Here is a 5,420-nt window from a genome sequence, read left to right as displayed (position 1 = left end):
CTCTAATGATTAGTGACATTGAGCATCTTTTCATATGTGTATTGGCCATGTGTATATCCTCTTTGAAGAAATGTCTATTCAGTTCCTCTGCCCATTCATTAATTGCATTGTTTGCTTTTTTGGTGTTAAGTTGTTTGCGTTCTTTATAAATTTTGGATATTAACCCTTATCAGATATATCATTGGCAAATATCTTCTCCCGTTCAGTAGCTTGTCTTCTCATTTTGTTGATGGTTTCCTTTGCTGGGCAAAAACTTCTGAGTGTGATGTACTCTCATTTGTTCATTTTTCCCTTGCCCAAGGTAACATACAGAAAAAACATATTACTAAAAGCAATATCATAGAGTTTACTGACTGTTTTCTTCAAGGAGTTTTGTGGTTTCAGGTCTTACATTTAAGTTTTTACTCCATTTTGACTTTACTCTTCAATATGGTGTAAGAAGTTTGTCCAGTTTCTTTCTTTTCTTTCTTTTTTTCATGCATCTCTCAAGTTTCTCCAGCACCTTTAATTGAATAGACTGTATTTGCCCCACTGTATTTTCTTGCCTTTCTTGTCATAGATTAAATAACATATAGGCAGGGGTCTTCAATATGGGAAGTGGCCTGTTTAACCTTAGTAACAATGTGTGACAAGTTTCAACCTGTTTCGTGCAGTAAGTCGGGTGTGAGCTACAGTTGAGAGAAGGTGTGTTTTTTTGTTTGTTTTTGCACATATGTTCATCAGGGTTATCAGCCTATATTTTTTAAAATGTCTTTTTCTGATTTTGGGATAATTAAAAGTAGCCTCGTAAAATGAGTTTAGAAGCTTTTCCTCCTTTTAATTTTTTTTGGAATTCTTTAACATAAATCAGTATTAGTTATTCTTTTAATGTTTGATAAAATTCACCTATTGAGCCATCCAGTACAGGAAGTTTGTTTATTGGGAGTTTTTTTTTATTACTGATTCAATTTCATTAGTATCAATCAGTCAGTTCAGCTTTTAATTTCTTCTTGGTTCAGTCTTGAAAAATTATATGTTTCTATGAATTTATTTATTTCTTCCAGATTATCCAATTTTTTGGTATATAATTGATTATAATATGTTCTCATAATCCTTTGTATTTATGTTGTGTCAGTTTTAACTTCTCCTCTTTCATTTCTGATTTTATTTATTTGGGGCTCTATCTTTTTTTCTTGATCAGTATGGCTCAAGGTTTATCAATTTTGTTTACCTTTTCAAACAACCAGCTCTTGGTTTCATTTACTGTTTTTATTTTTATTCTTGTTGACTCATTTATTTAAGCTCCGATCTTAATATATTATTTTCTTCTTTCCACTCACTTTGGGGTTTGACTGCTGTTTTTTTTCTAGTTCTTTTAAGTGTAAATTTAGATTATTTATGTGAGATTTTTCTCATTTCTTAAGGCAGGCCCATATTGCTATGAATTTCGCTCTTAGTACTGCTTTCGCTGTGTTTCAGAGATTGTGGGTCATTCTTTTTTCATTTTACACTGGTCTTAAGGTATCTTTTGATTTCTACTTGATTTTATTGTTGACCCATTCATTATTTAATAGCATGTTCTTTAGCCTCCATGAGTTATGTCTTTTTCAGTTTTTTTTTTTTTTTTGTAATCAATTTCTATTTTCATACCATTGTGGTTAGAAGAGATGCTTGATATGATTTCAATGTTCTTAAATTTATTGAGACTTGTTCTATGGCCTAACATGCTGTCTATCTTAGAAAACGTTCCATGTCCACTTGAGAAGAATGCATATTCTGCTGCTTTGGGTTAAATGCTATAAAAATATTAATTAAATCCATCTGGTATAGGGTGTCATTTAAGGCCACTGTTTCCTTGTTAATATTATGTCTGGTAAATCTGTCTATTGGTGCCAATGGGGTTTAAGGTCCCCTAATTGATTGCATTACTGTGGATCTCTCCCTTTATTCCAGTCAATATTTGCTTTATATATTTAGGGGCTCCTATGTTGGGTTCATAAATTTTTACAAGGTTTATATCCTCTTGTTGGACAGATCCCTTTATCGTTATGTAATGTCTCTCTTTGTCTCTTACTATAACATTTGTTTTAAAGTCTATTTTGTCAATTATAAGTATTACTAACCCAGCTTTTTTCTGTTTCTATTCATATTAAATATCTTTTTCCATCTCTTATCTTTCAGTCTGATTGTGTCTCTCAATCTGTTTTAGAGCTTTTGTAGACAACATATGCATGGGTCTTGTTTCTTATCCACGCAGCTACTCCATGTCTTTTGATTGGTGCATTTATTCCATTTTGTTTTAAAGCAATTGTTGATAGACACATAGTTATTGCCATTTTATCATTCATCTTTATGTTCTTTTTTCCTCCCTTCCAGTTTTTCTTTTTTTAACCTATAAAATTTTGTATTTCACTTTTGGATTTGTACACATTTCCTGATTATTGCATGTAAGGTGGAAACTAGAACTGTTTAAAAGACATACACAAATATAATACATCAATAACTGGGGATTTTTCCTTTTATCCTATACTATTTTCACCGTAGGTGTGCTCGCTAGGTAATATAACCATCACAGAAGCAAAGGTGAGGCAGAATACTGGTAAGAAAAAAATAAATCAAGAAAGAGCTGCAAGATATACAGACAGGTTTGTTCCACATTCACCACTGCATTTTCAAGTGCCAAGTATGCAACTACACATTTTTGTTCAGCTAGAAAGGAGGATTTTTTTTCTTTTTTTGTTTGTTTTCATCAGTACATGAATGTCTTTTTTCTCATTTCAGCAGATGGACAAACAGATGGGCATTACATCTACATGGAATGTTAAAGGGTGCAGAGGATGCTGTAAGTCTGGTATGCCTGGGTATTCTTGATTCTCCCTATTGAAGTGTTCATGCAACTTCCCTCTATTATATGATTTTGTTTAAACACGTCTGTGAACTTGGATGGATGAGTACAGTTAGGAGATCTGGTTACAGGTGCTAGCAAGCATTATCAGGGCTGGCTGTAATACAGGGAGAAGTCATGTATATTTAAAAATACTTTTTTGAATCAGATCTTGGTATAACTGAAGGGCAACAACCATGCTGAGAACTGAAGGAAGACAGAGTTGTGGTGCTAGAAACTCTTCTCAACTCCTTCAAACAAGGCCTCCTCACCAAAGTTCTCATCAATTTCACTTCTCACCCACTCCAGGGCCCCATCTCTGCCCATATAGTATTCAACTGTGGACAAAAGAAAATGAGAATTCAGAAAGAAAAAAAAATGCAAAGAAGCAGGGCAGAGATTTAACGAGGGAAGAGAAAACCAAAGTCAACAGTCAAAAATGACAGTTGGAAAGAATGTTTAGATTTCAAAATTTAAAAGCTCCAAACTAGGAAGAACCCAAAGACTGAGCAGTCCTCACTTGAAAGGCAATCTATACAGAACATTATTCTTAAAGGTATCACCCAGGAGACAGGTAAGGCCATTAATAAGATACACAGTTTTCTTTTTTGTTCTTTAGCTCATGGTTACATCAAAAACAGATTCGACTACTGAAGCACAAGTCACAAATAAGTAACATGTTGCAGTAGGAAACAGGTTTCAGTCATGTGTGTTATATGAGTACTGGACCTTCTCATGGTGCCATAACCCAGTTATCTGCCACAAAGAATTTGAATTTCAGGCATCAGATTTCCTCAGAGGAAGACACTGTGGACATCTGCAGTCATGAACTTTTGAGTGGCAACAGCCTGAACTGCTCAGGTGTCTATAAGCCCTGAACAACAGGCAGAATTGCTGTTAATTGCCATCAAACTTGAATGTAAACTGATAGGTGTCTCACTCCAAGTCCCAGCATCTTAATACAATCTGTAACTGTCTACACAACTTTACAGTGGAGCTGTATTTCAGTGACTGTTTTGATATCAGATTAAACTTCCTAAAAAGGTACTTGTATTTCATGTCTATTTTTTTCCTACCAGTAAGAGTTCTGCTTAGTTACAAAACCCCATAATGAGAGTGTTCAGTTTTTAAAAAGATTAAACACACAGTAATTCTGTCAATGTTAACCAAAATCAAACCTTCAGAATGCTGTGGCATTTATGTGACAAATCTGTTTGAAACATAAATACCAGCTGTTTATTCATAGACCATTTTTGATAGGCCGAGGCTATGAAAACTCGAAAGTCAATGCATGATTCTTTTTATTTTATAATCACACAAAGGGATATATGTGGAGGGTACAGAGTGCAGAGTGACACTGCACAGATCACAAAAGTGTAAGACATTAGTTCTCTCCCTCCCAAGTATCTCCTTAATTTCCCTAGTTTTCCAATGTTCACAGAGTTAGATTGTCCCTAAGGAACTGAATGATCAGGGCGCTGTCTTTGTAGCTTCATTCAATGTATCCAATTCAGCAATTGCTTCATGAAATGCCATTTTTGCCAGGCTGCAAGGCTTCTCAGGAGAGTTCAGAATCTCACATTAAAAGACTGAGAAATTCAGTGCCAGAATAAGTACAATTGGGTGTGTAGGCTGCATTTTTTTCTTACTAATTTCAAATGTTTCCTGGTAAACCTGCTGGGAGTTCGACAGAGTGGTTTGTTTATTGACTCCAGATGCCAACTCAGAAAGATATCTAAAATAATCTCCTTTCATTTTCAAGTTGAACAACTTACTTTCTGGTTGTGTAGCACTGGGAATAAGATATTTGTCCTACAGCACCAGAACATCATTGCAGATGTCCTACCATTCTGCCTCTTTCTTCTCATGGTATTCTTTGCCCACCTGCTGCTGCTTCTCATTCTCCTCTGTTTTCTGTTCAATGCTGGAGACAATAATCCAGGAAGAATGGCGGGCACCTTTCACGTTCTTGTAGGTGACAGAGAACATATTTCTCTCTTCATTGGAGAGGTCATGCCCCTGTTTCATGATTGCCTTCATGGCTGCAGCCATATCATCATAGTACTGCCTGCTCAGAGACTTTGGCTTTCTATACCAACTCATTTTTATGCATGGTCAAACTTGTGGGAGGACTGCAGGGGGAAAAGACGTTTGCAGTCAGAATTCCAAGCATAGTGACTGCTTCCATCCTAGGCCCACTCCTCGAGTGGCAGCGGCAGGGGTGGCTGCAGTGGTGGTAGCAGGAGCTACCGCAGCACCAGAATCTGTGGCAGTGGTGGCAGCATCTTCACTTATGCTCTGCCCCTACCTTCTTTTTCCTAAAGAAATACCTTTAACATTCCTTGTAATATTGGTTTGGTGGTGATGAACTCCTATAACTTTTACTTGTCTGAGAAGATCTTTATCTCTCCTTCCATTTTAAATGATAGCTTTGGGGCAAAGAGTAGTCTTGGTTTTAGGTCTTTTTTTTTTCATCACTTTGAATATATTTTTTGCCAATCTCTTCCTACCTACAATATTTCTATTGTGAAATCAGCTGACAATCTTATAAGTGCTT

General features: G+C 35.8%; 1 pseudogene; it reads right to left on the bottom strand.

Annotated features, from left to right (window-relative positions):
• Positions 1–4,283: 4,283 nt before the first annotated feature.
• Positions 4,284–4,976, bottom strand: LOC117028345 (14-3-3 protein beta/alpha-like; annotated as a pseudogene).
• Positions 4,977–5,420: the final 444 nt, after the last annotated feature.

Source organism: Rhinolophus ferrumequinum, chromosome X (assembly GCF_004115265.2).
Source record: "Rhinolophus ferrumequinum isolate MPI-CBG mRhiFer1 chromosome X, mRhiFer1_v1.p, whole genome shotgun sequence".
Taxonomy (NCBI): domain Eukaryota; kingdom Metazoa; phylum Chordata; class Mammalia; order Chiroptera; family Rhinolophidae; genus Rhinolophus; species Rhinolophus ferrumequinum.
This window is presented reverse-complemented; position numbering and strand designations above follow the sequence as displayed.